This window comes from Capsicum annuum, chromosome 11 (assembly GCF_002878395.1).
Source record: "Capsicum annuum cultivar UCD-10X-F1 chromosome 11, UCD10Xv1.1, whole genome shotgun sequence".
NCBI lineage: Eukaryota > Viridiplantae > Streptophyta > Magnoliopsida > Solanales > Solanaceae > Capsicum > Capsicum annuum.
The window spans coordinates 221,104,341-221,119,406 of record NC_061121.1 but is presented as its reverse complement, the minus strand read 5'-3'; the positions used below and the strand labels follow the sequence as shown (position 1 = coordinate 221,119,406).

At 37.1% G+C, this 15,066-nt stretch overlaps 1 long non-coding RNA gene and 1 pseudogene across 1 annotated transcript; both read right to left on the bottom strand.

The window, feature by feature from the left end:
* The window catches only part of LOC107848418, a 114,931-nt pseudogene that overhangs the window by 35,432 nt on the left and 64,433 nt on the right, over positions 1-15,066 (bottom strand).
* On the bottom strand, positions 8,756-14,308 carry LOC107848419. The gene is made up of 3 exons (XR_001667994.2): positions 14,094-14,308; positions 12,429-12,487; positions 8,756-9,524 (listed from the first exon to the last, which is right to left on the bottom strand). It is a non-coding gene; the product is annotated as an uncharacterized LOC107848419 (long non-coding RNA).

Below are 15,066 nucleotides of genomic sequence, written 5' to 3'. Positions count from 1 at the left end.
TACGTTATTCCAGCGATGAGCCCTTGTGTCTCAAATGCCTTTTTTGGGCATCCACCTTTCTCATGTAAAATCAATGCATTCAAATTTCATTTAAATTTTTCAATCACATATCATATTTTTGAAGGGCATCATCATACCCGACTTGCAAGTCATCAATGTCACATCCACTTATGCATAATCATGTAAAAACCAAGGTGCTTCATCATTTACAAATGGTGAACAATATTTATTTCAAATTCATGCTCTCTTTTGTTGATCACAATATAATATGGAGTATTGAAACATTATCATGGGAATTTAAAAACAATTTATCATTCATATTTATCAATTTCTATGGAAAATCTCAAATCACATATGCATGGTTTCAACCATTGAAGTATATAGGCAAACAATTCCCATGTCATAAAGAAAGTGACTTAGAAATCATATTGTAAGCAAGATATTAACTTTTGATTGAAAACCCCCATTTAAATGCATGTTCATAAAACTACACCAATGAGATTTTTGGATAACCCCATGTACCTCTATTTCCAAGGATAATAGATGTTTCTTGAAGCTTGTGGATTGGTGATTCCGAATATGTAATTATCTTTGAAAACCTACGGTTAAATCTTGAACTATTTGGGTTTTTATTTTTGAAAACCCAAGGAGAATCTTGAGCACTTTTGATGAAAGAATATGTATTTTGGGGTCCTTGGAACTAAATCTTGTGTTTTAGGGCTAAGTAAGGGTGGAAAAGGATCACTTTGTCCTCAACACGGAGTGTTTAAATCACTAGAATTCCTTACATAGGCGCTGCCCATCCCATTGCCTATGTTCACATAGGCGCTGCCTAGGTTATTGTCTATGTTTACATAGGCGCCGCCTAGGCTATCACCTATGTTCACATAGGTGCCGCCTAGGCTATTGCCTATGTTTACATAGGTGCCGCCTAGGCTATCGCCTATGCTTATATAGGCGCTGCTATATAGGCGCTGCCTAGGCTATCTCCTATTCTTTCCAGTGGCCATGGGCGATTGGTTAGGCATCGCTTATCACTTTGAAAGGTCATAACTTGTTACTCGGGTGTCAGATTTTATCCAAATTGGTATCGTTGGAAAGCTAACTCAAATACCTATCATTTGACACATAGTAGGTTACCTAATTCGACATATACAGGGAGTTATGGTCGAAGGAAATTGACACACTTTACAACATCTACTAAAACTTAGTCGATCAAAATAGTTTCGACTCGTCTTGAGTTGTATGACCTCTATGGTCTAAATTCAAGATTGAGTGGATTTCACATGCTACACAATAATTAACATGCCGTATTGGCGTAGGATTTTATGGCTTCGGGATTAACAACGCATCGAAATCATGGTCTATATTGTAGCCCAAATTGCAGGACGTTACAGAGTTACTTAAATATTATGATCTCACTATATTGTATCATTCTAGGAAGGCAAAAGTAGTAGCATATTCTTTGAGTAGGAAGTTTATGGGCAGCTTGGCCCAATTTCTGGCCGAAAGGTGACCTTTGGTTATAGATATTCAGTCTTTAGCCAATCATGCTTGGAAAATTACTTGCCATTATGGTGGTTTAGTCATCCTTAGTTGGGCAAGTTAAGACTTCCCAATATGATGATCCTTACCTTGTTAGGCTTCAATATTGAGTGCAGAATAGCGGTGTTAAGTCTTTATCTATTGATGTTAAAGGTGGGCTATGTTGGTAAGGAAGATTGTGTGTTCTCGTTGTGGGTGACGTGATATAAATAATTCTTGATAAGGCTCATAGCTGCGATATTCTATCCACCCTGGTGCTACGAAAATGTATCAAGACTTATGCGGGTTGTACTAGTGGAAAGGTATGAAGGTTTATATTTTGAAACATGTTACTAGTTGCTTAAATTGTCAGCAGGTTAAATATGAACATCAAAAAACTGGCGGAGTGATGCAAAAATTGATTATTCCGGAGTGGAACTGGTAAAATATTACTATAGATTTCATTATCGATTTGCCAAATACTATCATGAAGCATGGCTCAGTCTGGGTGATAGTGGATAGACTTATAAAATTTGCCCATTTCATACCAGTTTGGGTTACTTATAGTGTAAAGCAATTAGTGAAAATTTACCTTCAGGAGATAGTTTAGGTTCATAGGGTACCTATAGCAATCATTTCTGATCGAGGTGCACAGTTTACTGTTAAATTTTGGAAATCTTTTCAGACAGCATTAGGTTCGCAGGTTGAGTTGAGTACAAATTTTCATCTGCAGATCGATGGGCACTCTGAACGAGTTATTCAGATCTGAGAGGACATGCTTAGAACTTACGCGATTGATTTTGGTGGCCATTAGGATGATCAGCTACCTTTGGCAGAGTTTTCTTATAATAATAGCTACCAGTCGAGCATTTAAATGGCACCATATGAGGATCTATAAGGTCACAAGTGTCGTTCACCAGTTGGCTGGTTTGAGCCCGGTGAAGCATAGCTATTCGGTCCAGATTTAGTTCAACAAGTGTTAGAGAAGGTTGTAGTGATACGGGACCGACTTAAGACATCACAAAGCAGGCATAAGTCTTATGTAGATAAAAGGGTCCATGATTTGGAGTTTGAAAAGGGGGAAAAGTTTTTTTAAAAGTTTCTCTCATGAAAGGAGTTATGAGATTTGGCCGAAAAGGTAAGCTAAGTCCTATATACATTGGTCCTTATGAGATTTTGGACCGAATTAGATTGGTGGCGTATAGGCTTGCTTTACCTCTAAGATTATCTGCAGTTCATCCTGTGTTTCACGTGTCTATGCTTAGATGGTATGTTCGTGATGATAGCCATAAGATCCAGCTAGAGAATGTAGAGCTTGATGAGAATCTAACTTATGAGGAAATATCGATAGCTATTCTTAATAGGCAAGTGCGATAGTTGAGGTCAAAGAAGATAGCTTCTGTCAAGGTATTATGGTGTAATCATCCAACCGAGAAAGCTACTTACGTGTCCGAGGAGGAGGTGTGAGTTAGATATCCTCACTTATTTGACATTTCAAGTATGATTCTAGACCTGCTCGAGGACGAACGTTATTTTAAGTAGGGGAGAATATAATAGCCAACTTATTATTTTCTTTTTAATGAAGAGTTAATTGGTAATTATAACTAATTATTAATATTAATTAAGGAATTACATGGGGACAAGTCAAGATTCAGTTTCACGGTACTAGGGCTATATATATGATCTTTTATCCATGGAAAAACAAAAAGCAAAACAACGTACCAAAAAAAAGAGAGATAAACAGAGAGTATCTACACGGTGTTGGCAGGCATCTTTGTGAAGTGATAAGGTATGAATTCATTTGTAGTTTTGGCATAGAATTTTGGAAAATCAGTAAATAATGTATGTTTGATCTTCTTCAAAGTGGCAATAGTCTGTTGCTACAGTAACTAATATATGTGTATATGTTTGAGATTTTCATAAAGTGTTGTTGTAATATTCTTTGTTACTGCAAGGGTAGAAATTGATTACTGTAAGGGTAGAATCCAACCAATCCAACCATTCTTTGTTACTGTAAGGGAAATAATAATGTTAAGGCAATAATTGATTAGTGATGAGAGTAATGGTTGGCACTGGAATCGCTTCTTAAGGTAGAAATTTAAATAGTGAAGTTATTGAGATATGGGTTAGAAATCATTGGTTAGTATGTTGAAATTTTTGTTTTGGCACCCTTCCCTTATTAAATTATCCTTAATTCATAGATAATGATGTGAGATATTAAGGTTTAGCATTAACCTTGAACAGTAAGGATATTGTAATCTGACCCCGAATAATATAATTGATATTGTTATTTAATATTTTTGCATAGATTGAAGCCATTGAAGACTATTTGGTTGGCGTTCTACGCATAGCGAGGTTGTGGAACTTGTCGTTGACAAGGTAAGTGAGACTTTAAGCTTTGATGCTTGCTTTTCAAATTTGCTTTATAAAAATTATGTTTTTCTGCCTAGTCCATGTGTTGGAACAAGCGTGCAACTTGGTATAATCAGTTGTATTGATTATTTGTGGATATGTATTTGTAAAGTTTGGTGAGAGTTGTTTAGTTATAATAAGTGAGGTGATGTAGGGGTGCTAAACATATTTTTCGTTGCAGCCGTTATAGTCTCTAGGGGCATACATAGCTTCCATAATATGTTAGGGGCATTACTTATGTTGTCGTAATATGTTAGGAGAATTACTTATGCTTTCATAATATGTTAGGGGCATTAATTATGCTACCGTAATAAGTTAGGGGCTTGTACATGCTGGCGTAGTAGACTTTTTGGGGTATTATATATGCTTCCGTGGACTTGTTGGGATGCTAGGCAAATCACCTTCACTACCATTTATGACAAGTCGTGAGTGTGGATAGAGTTGAGATATAGGGTGGTATTTTTGAACTTCCTTTTGGATCTTATTGACATTACTTTATGAGAGACATTATGTACATATTATTTGTGTATTTTATATTTTCTAATACTTGTTCCAGGGGTATTAAAGTATCGGGTCGAGGATCTTGCTGGGTTTTATTTATATAGCTCACTCCTTACTTGCATATGTGCAGATGTAGAGAGAGAGGCTCGTGACTGACTGTCTTTATGTGTGGATTCTATCTCTAAAGTAAGCCTTCGCATTGTTCGTGAAGGCTGTCATTCATCTTTAGTTATTTTTAGCTTGTGTTTCCTTTTGTTGGGTTTGTATGCCCAAACGTTGAACTCATGTAACTCTGTGTAGATGCTCCATGAACTTCCTATCGGACTTGGGTTAGATATTTGTTATCTAAACTATTGTCGTTTTCATAAATCGCTATGTGGCATCTTATTGGATAATTACCCTGCGTTAATGATTATTTCTTGCATATGGAGTTGTATATGTTTTCATCTCAGTGTTTCTAGATATTGTGAATGTATAGTAAATTGGTTCTTCCAGCAAGTGGTGTTGTCGGGAGCCAGTCACGCCTAGGGGTTATTTTGGGATGTGACAATCATGGTTATAACACAAAAACAAACATATAGTATACACCAGGTTGATTGAAAATCATGAGGTCTTAGATTCAATCTCATCAGAGACAAAAATACTAGGTATTTGGTCCTATATATCCAAGCCTTTAGCGATAAATTTACTCAATGGTGTGTTGGTAAGATGGTGGGGGAAACAGGTAACCTTGTGTAACACCTCCCAAATTTTTGTTCCATGTTGATAGTCTTTCAGTCCCTTTTAGCTTCAAAATTAAGTCTCTTGATCCTTAGAATGTTTAAGAATTGTTTAGGATGAGTTCTGACACTTGGAAGGGAGTTTTTGGATGTGAGAGAGGGTTGTGCGCCGCGCTAGAAGGAGTCATGTGTGCACCACAAGCCACTGGGAAAAATATGTCTCCCCTCCACATTGACAGGCGCTTGGCACCTTGCCCCCTCCAAGTGTGAGATTGTTTCCCCAACTCCGTTTAAGTGAGGCTACTTTGGTCCTTTATTCATTTATGAAATCCTCAATTTAAATCTTTAAAGTCCCTAAGCATATAACATAATTAGAATTCCAATGTTAGTTCTAATTCTTTCTCTCAAGAATTCCAAGAAACAAGAGTCACCTCCAAAGGTTCAAGCATTGGGTTTCAACCAACTCTTGCAAGTTCTTCTCCAAAGCTCTTGTTTTTCCCAGGTATGTAAGGCTAAACCTTCAGTGTGGGCACCCCGTTCTCCGAATAGCCAAGTTATAGTTTTTGTTTATTCCATAAGTCAAGTTTGGGTTTGCGAATTTGAAATCTCAAAGTTTATTTTTTCATCTCTTGATATAATTACGTGAATCCTCCATGAACAATAGTAGGAATCCCTTGAGCTTGGAGTCTTTCCCTTAGTTTAATTCTTATTTCGTGTCTATTGACTCTTCCTATGAACCTTATGAATTTACTTATTTATGCTGAAAGTCTATTTTATGTTTTTATTGAATTATTTCATGTCTTCCAGGAAAACTGGTTCATAGATTGAAAGTTCACATTCAAGAAAAGTTTATAAAATCCCTTTATGCATGTTGACATGTTTTGAAAGAGATGAATGATTTTGCTTATCTTTAAAGTTCAGACTAGCATGATTTATAGAAATTTAGAGTTAAGGCTCACCAACATTAGAATATAATGATATAATTTTGGGTTGAGGCTCCAAGCATGAGTTTCAGTGTATGTTTAAGTCTTGTATATAAGCAAATAGTATGTTTTGGGAGGAATATTTAACACCAAAATGGGTATGGGTTTGAGAACACATGCCTAGAACTATGTTGCTAAGGTAGGATAAGATAGTCCTCCGAATTAGATGACTCTTCTTTTACCAAGAGGGCTCAGTATGGATCCATAGGTTTATATTTTTTCCTATACCCCCCCCCCCCCCCCAAGGTATAAAATGGCTCTCGCCAATATGGGCAAGACGTTGATAATCATGAGCTCACATGGTGTACGTCAGTTACGAGAAACTCCCTCCAAAAAAGAGAAGAATTCAATAGTTTCCTTAACTTATTATTTGTGTTGTTTGCATAAAAATCTACTTATACAATTCAGTTGTTCAGCTGCAGTGCAGTTCATATTTCAGAAAGTCAGCTATTCACTATTTTACCTGTTTTAAATGATTCAGCTATTCAGTTTATTGCATTAGCTTAGTTTCTTCAGTCTTATTGCAAATTACAGAAGTTCTTTTATCATATCTCAGTATTCAGCTGCTTATCATAATTCGATTATAGATAATGTTCAGGTTCAATCTTTGTTTAGCTGGTATATACTTCATGTTTCAATTCAGCTTTATTACATTCCAATACATTCAATACATTGACTCTATGAACAAGGGAAAAACCTTGAATTTCTATCTCATTGGAATGAATGAGCTCATCTCCTTATATAGTTACAAGGAAAACTATACATGGAAAATGCTATAAAATGGTAAGAACTATATATGGTAAATATAATTACAGAATATTCTAGACTAATTATATGTAATCTACTATCTAATATATGAAAGATAATTACGCTAAATATGATAGGTAAATATTGTAATTGATGGTGATTAACACTACCCCTCAAACTGATGGTCGTCAACCAGAAGTTTGCCAATAAATAACTCATGTTGTTTCTTTGTTTGGGACTTGGTGAAAAATTCCGCCAGTTGATCTCTAGAAGAAATATGAGGAAGTGAAATAAGACCGTCATTAATTTTTTCCCGAACAAAGTGACAGTCAATCTCGATATGCTTGGTTCGTTCATGGAAAACAATATTGGTGGCAATCTTTACAGCACTTTCATTGTAAGATGAAGCCTTCAAGGGTCAAACACAAACTGACTAAGAATATGAACTGCATGAGCAATGTTAGGTCTAGTGACAGTTAAGTAGACCAAGCTCCCAACAAGGCGTCGGGTATGAGAGAGGTTCCCCATCAGTCTTAGAATAATGAGTGTTTAGCTCCATGGGTGTATCAATAGTGGTTTCATCAGTCAGGTGAGCCATGTCCAAAATTTCTTTGGTAACCTTCTGTTGGCAGAGAAAATAGCCACCAACATTACGAAATATTTCAAGATCAAGGAAATAAGATGCATGCCCCAAGTCCTTCATTTGAAATGAAGATTGTAACATACCTTTAAGTTGCAAAATACCTTCTGCACCATTCCCAGTAATCAAGAGATCATCGATATATATTAGCACAAAAACCATCCCTCGTGATGAGGAAGAGATAAACAGAGAATAGTCATTATGACTCTGTCAATAGCAACCTTGCAAAAGAACAGACTTCAACTTGGAGAACCAAGCACGCAGAACTTGCTTCAAGCCATAAATAGCCTTCCGCAATTTGTATACCATGGATGGGGAAGTGCAGAATCCAGGAGGAGGCTTCATATATACTGTCTCAGATAACTCACCATTAAAAAAGGCATTATATAGTGACGTTCATTTGCTAGATGTCCCATTGTTGAACTGCCGCAATAGCCAGTAATATACAAACAATAGTCATTTTAGCCACGGGAGCAAACTATTCCTCATAACCGATCCCATGCTCTTGCTTGAAGCCTTGCAACACCAAGTGCATTTTATATCGATCCAATGTGCCATCAGACTTTTGCATCAGGGCATAGATCCATTTACACCCAACCACAGTTTGATCCGATGGTGCCGGAACTAGATCCCATGTATAATTTCGGGCTAGTACATCAAGTTCAATTTGCATAGCAAGGGTCCATGCTTTACCATCAGCAGCCTGTTTATAAGATCTAGGAACAGAGATATGATCAAGTGAAGACAAAAAAAATAGGCGGGAAGGGGGTTTACTAACCCGACCAGATCTGGTAGTGACTACACTATGTAGTGGTTCGTAAGAGGGAAGAATATGAGATAGAGAGGGGATACTAGGATCCGAAGATGGTGAAGGAGGAGGATAAACCAGGGGAACTCTCACATTAGGTCCTTGCTCATCAACAAAATAGGACAATAAGGGAGTCAAGAGAGCAATGGCATCTGTTGATTCTACAGTTGAGCAAAAAGAGAGTGAGTGCTCAAAGAATAGAACATTGTGTGAGATCCTCATATGTTTAGCATCAAAGTCATAACAAAGATAGCCTTTTTGAGTGTCTGAATATCCCAAAAAAATACATTTGGCAGACTTGGCATCAATTTTAGAGTACTTAGATCTCGGAAGAAGCACATAAAATGTACATCCAAAAACATGGAAAGTGCCATACAAAGGCTTGGTATCAAAAAGCTTTTGTAAAGGGGACTGATTTTGGAGAACCTTAGTGGGCATCCGATTAATGAGATACAGAGCTATGTGGACACAGTCAACCCAAAATAATTGTGGCAAATTGGCATGAAGTCGAAGAGCATAGGCTATTTCAATAATATGGTGATGCTTCCGCTCAGCAACACCATTCTGCTGAGACTGCTGAGAATAAGTTTTCTGATGAATGACACCTCCAGTAGCGAAGAAATGCTCAAAATCTTTATAGATGTATTCACCGCCCGAGTACGTGCGAAGGATATTTATATTTTTCTCAAACTGAGTAAGAACATGGCATAAAAATACTTAAAGACCTTGAATACCTCCGATTTGTGTTTAAGAAAGTAAATCCATGTAAATCGGGTTACATCATCTAAAAATATAACATAATAAAAATTGCTAGAGAGCGACTTGGAGCTTGCAGGACCCCAAACCTCAGAGTGAACAAGTTCAAAGGGAGAAGTAGTATATTGAATACTTTTATTAAATGGCAACAACTGTGATTTTGCAAGAGCACAAGATTCACAATCAATAATGACATTATTATTGAAATCTATCTTAGACACTAAATCCCCAGAAGAAAACAAGAACTTGAGACGCTTAGTATGAGGATTTGCCAAACGCCTATGCCACAGTTTCCAAAGAGCATTGGCGGAGTTGACCTCCTGAGAAGATGGAGCAACAAAACACTTATGAGAGTTGGAGGATGATCCCAAATATAAGATGAAGAGTTCCCCTTGTCTATGGCCTCGACCAATTATCTTCCCAGTTCTCAGATCCTGAATAAGACAACCATTAGGTGAGAAAGAAACTAAGCAATGTTTGTCAACAAGCTGATTAACAGAAATCAAATTAGCAGACAATTTAGGGTCATAAAGAACATTAGATAAGACTAGAAAAGGAGAATCAGGGAAGATAAACTTTAAAGTGCCACTTCTCTAATGTCGAGATTCATTCCATTGGCAACAGTGTTAGTTCCAGGGACAGAAGAAGGCTTTGAGGAAGCAAAGGTTGTCAAGTCACCAGTCATATGATGAGTGGCACCCTAATCTATAATCCAAGGAGTAGTCAACTTGGGCTTACCAAATCCTGCAGCATAAAGACCTTGGATAAGTTGTTGGACGAGGTCAGCAGGTAAAGAAGAAGAGGAACCATCAAGAGGATTAACAGTAGTTGTAAAGGTTATAGAAGTGGATGAATGGCTGGAACATAGTGGAAAAATTTGACTATTTATATCAGATGACCATCTTTCTTGCAATATCGACAAAATAATTTAGAGGTAGAACCTCCCTGGTTGCGGTAATGAGAAGCATAATGTCCCTTCTCCTAAAAGTTGAAGCAGTCAACAATAGATAAGTCGCGATAATTCCCCTTGTAAGCAACAAAAGAATTAAGAGAGGAACTTAGAGAAGAGAGAGAGACCAGACGAGTCTCTTTAGAAAGAATACTTTCAAGCAAAGCGGTTGAGTTGCAGTTGAGAATAGAGGCCCAAATATGCTCGAACTCTGCCGTAACTTCATAAGAAACGTACGACAATGAGATTTTGGTCGTAGTTGAAGGACCGTTTAGAGTGTTGCTTCTTGATACAATAAATACCAAGAAGACACTAAAACATACACCAAAACAGTCCACAAGTCTTAGAAACCAAGGACCTCTTTGGTGACCCCTCTCAGATTCACTAACTAGACAAGAATAAAGAGATTACAAGGTGTTTATTACACCAAGGATGCCAACCCAAACTAGATTTAACCAACAAGATGAAGAACAAGATAATAATGATAACACATGGTTACAATGACAGGAACACAAACGGATTATACTAACATAAGAACCAACGATTACAAGGAAGTAAAGATAGGTAGATAGATAAATGGAGGTATAATCTTAAGAACCCAAGAACTTGTGATATTCTTGGACCCTTAACACCACAAACTACAATCACCTATCTCTTACAATGACACAAGAGAGGGGTCCACTAGTCAAGCACCAACGTATTAAGCAAATGCAACACACAAGTGATTCCACCCTTGTGCTATGCCCTAGTTTCAATTTTGGACTCTCTGTGTTCTTTCAATAGTATACATAAACTAATGGACTTAAACCCTACAATGTTTTATTTATACAACATTGGAAAAATAGACAAATGACAAAAGATCCCTTTCATTAAAGGGCTCCCAAAGCCCCCCCCCCCCCCCCCCCACCACCCCCCACACCCCCAGCCCACCAAGCACCCCCCACCCCCCCCCCCCCCCCCCCCCCCGCCCCTTAAGCGCACCAAAGGACAATTTTGGGCCTCCTTCACACTTGGGCTCGTGCACTTTTTTACGTAGTCTTCAAAATTCTCAAAAAAGTGTCCATGATCGTGATCACACTTGTATCACTTCTGGAATACTAATGTCATCGATCATATCCATCTTATTCCAAATCAACGTTATGGAACAATAAAATTCTTGCATGCTAGCGGTCTCCTTAGAAAGAGATGTAAACGACTATTCTAATTGATAAATTCGTGCATTATTACTATGGTGATAGATCCTTTGGAGGTAGTCCCACATTGTACGAGTAGAGGTTGTAGGACTAAGATTCAGAGAAATTGTGTTATCAATGGATTCCATAATCCATGTGTGTACCTTTGCATCAGAAACACACCACTTGGAGATGACTTCGGCATTCTCAGTCGAGGTTTTTGGTTTGGGAGAAGTAACATGAACCCAAAGCTCTTTTCCCTCAAGAAAATTTTGAAAATATGAAGCCCACAAAAAATAATTACTTCCATCAAGTTTCACTAGTGGACGTTGATGATGGGAATCCATTGGAATGGACTCGAAAAAAAACACGAATAGAAGGAAAGGAGAAAACAAAATAAGAGACGACTCAAAAAAAAAGGTAAAACACTGATACCATATGAACAAGGGAAAAACCTTCATTGGAATGAAGGAGCCCATCTCCTTATATAGTTACAAGGAAAACTATACATGGAAAATGCTATACATTGTAAGAACTATAAATGGTAAATATAATTACCGGATATTCTAGACTAATTATATATAATCTACTTCCTAATATATGAAAGATAATTATGCTAAATATTGTAATTGATGGTGATTATCATACGCTACTTGGAACTACATCTTTTTATAATATAGACTTAGGTGCTTAAACTCATGTCCGCAGTCAAACATTCTATTAGACTCTTGCTATCAGCTCGTGGTGAGTCCTATTTGCATCCGGAGGACTTGGTTATTCTTTGGTCAAAACTCATAGTTAATTAGTTCCATTTTATTTTCAAATAAAGGTAGTCCGGGGCCTTGTCCGGAGACCCAGTTAAGTTATTGTCACGACTCGAGCCGGGGCCCTGGACGTGGCACACACCCAATACTATAGCTAGTATGAGCGAACGTTCTGGCATATCACCCGAGCATACTTCTAATACAAATGGATAAAGCGAAAGTAATATAGAATTCAATCATGATTTTCTCAAGAGATAAAACTTCACCAAAGTTTATTAACACCGCATAATGTCCACCAATACCAATAGCTATGATAAATAAAGACTGGAAATTACAAAGTTCTCTTGACAACTACACCTAAAGCCTCTAATAAGTACCAATACTGAAAGAAAAGGAGATATATAATAATAATCAGCATATTTCATCCGGCTTCCTAGTGGTAAAGAGACTCACCAATAGCAGAAGATAGAGATCCTAATGAGACGCCTGACCGCGGACTTGTGCACTAGAACCTACATCATGAAATGATATAGCGCCAAAGATAGTCAATACGTGGAATGTATTGGTATGTAAAATCATTTCAAGAGGATAGTATAGCAAGAGACAATAAATAACAACAAAATTCAAAGTAAAAGTAAGTGAAGGCAACCGGAAGGGAATAATAATATAAACTAAACTTATAATTGACTAAGGTAAATTTATTTCCTTTGATTATTTGTGGGAGAAAGTGGTGAACCATCATAAACCACCATATGAGCGCATGGAGTCTGATCTAAGCCAGATCAGCTAAGCCGTCCTATACCTTGCTGGGCATAGGACGTGACATGACATAATTTTCTAGTAAGTATCCATGGTTAGCCCCTTTTCGGGACACCTGAAAGAAAAAAGAGTATCCGACTTACGGAATGATCTCTATCCTATGTTGGCAAACATAATTTCAGGCATTGTCGTTTTAAACCTATGACTTCACAGTCATCTCACTAACTCCCTTATGATCATGATGTTGTCTTACTTATTTATATTCAAAGTGTTTCCCTCATTAGGTTCATGTTCATAGTTTATCCCTTTTAGGCTCATGTTCATAATTTTGCCGTTTTGGGCTCATGTTGGAAATTCAATTACTCCGATTTCATAAGATTTTCATTTGATAGCTCTCTGGAAAAGTTAAGAAACATTTTGTTAAGGATTTCACTTTATTTTGTCTTGCAGGAATGGAAGAACTGGATGAGTCAGCTTCCATATCATATTGTGAGTGATTCACAGAAGTACCACGTCTACTGTACGCCAACAAAAAATAGTTAGAAAGTCAAGCATATTATCTACAGAGGCAAAACACACGTTGGAGGACCTTAATGAAAGACTTGCTGCAACTGAAACATGACTTCCACCTCCCTTGAGGGAACTATATTTATGAGTTACTGGGGAAGATGGAATTTACATACTGTGTAATAGGTATAACCAAATCTATCCAGAATAGACCTTAAGTAGTGAATAAAATCCTAACCACAGCTTGCAAAAAAACAGCAGAACCCATGGAAAATTTGTTGTAATTACTGAAGATATAATGAGTGCCCTGCAACTTTGTTTTACCCAACTAAAACACATTTACATGGGGAATCATGCTTCCAATTGTTATATTTAGATGAACCACTATAACCAACAGATGTGTATCACAAACAAGAACAGCGAGCAAACACGGTTTATTGTAGAGCATCAACAAACAACATATCACCAGGTTAATGCCTCAAATAAAAATAGGGCAATGTAAGTCAATATCCTGTAGTTCAGCAGCTATAATTAAATTACTTACACTTCCAAGAGAAAAGATTGCTAGCATCAAGATGATTAGATTGAAACAACCAAGGACTTTTGAAATCAAATCAATTACAACAACTAAGTTTTACAGCACGCCCAACATGGGCTTTGACTCTCCTGGCCAATTCAAATTTCAAAATTTCTCAAAGTTGTCTACGCAAGAAGGGAGAATTCTTAATCCATACAAATATCAAGTTTCTAACCCACACATCAAGTTAATGAATAAACCATGTAAAGGAAGAAGATCATCAAAACAGAAAAAGAGAGTATTCAAAAACGTGTGCAAGAGATGATTCTACATACCTCAAAACGTTTAAAGGACTTTAGATAGCAAGGAGGAACTAAGCTTGATCCCTTCAGCCAATTCTATGGAGCTTCTTAGAAGTTGAGTTTGAGAGAGGCAATTAGGATTGTTGTGCGATGATATTATGTTGTCAAACTGGTGGATAAAGCGGGGGTTTAATACAAGTAATTGAGGAAAATAAAGAGACAACTTAACGCACAAAACTGATGGTCTATAAAATATGTTTATTTGTTGGAAACAAAAGTAACATGTTTGCAAAAAAATAAATTTCTGGAATCAATGAATAAAAAGGGTTTTTAATTGCTTGGGATAGTGTTAAAATAAAAAGACAAAATTTCCCTTGAAGGACCCCACAAAGAAAAGGCTGTGAGATGTTACAATATCTCCCCGTTGGGATCATTCATCCTCGAATGAAGGTTATATATTCGTGTAAAACTCAACGCACTAGAATTGGGGGATGAAATTTCTACTAATGAACTTTTCTTATGATTATATTTCTCACCATAACATTGAAACTCCAAAAGAAACTCACCAAGAGAAATGATAAACATAAATTATGAACAAACGACACTAGACATAAGAACGATTTATGACAGGCGTACCATGTGGCTTGAATTTAAAAAGCAAAAAGCAAGAATTTATGGAATATCATGAGTAAGGATTTGCATTATTACCTCCATTGCCTTCCTCTTGAGAAGTGAATAGGTGAGGATATCTTGCTTCATATCTTCCTCTGATTCCCATGTAGCTTCCCCAATCTTTTGATTTCTCCTCAACACCTTTACCGAAATAATTTCCTTTGTTCTCAACTTGTGAACTTGATGATCCAATATCTCAATGGGAACTTTGTCATAATTCAATGAATCTTTTTATATGAACACTCTCCGTCGGGACTATAAGAGTAGGGTCACCCACACACTTCCTAAGTAAGGATACATGAAATACCGGATGAACCGAGGCTAGTTCCAAGGG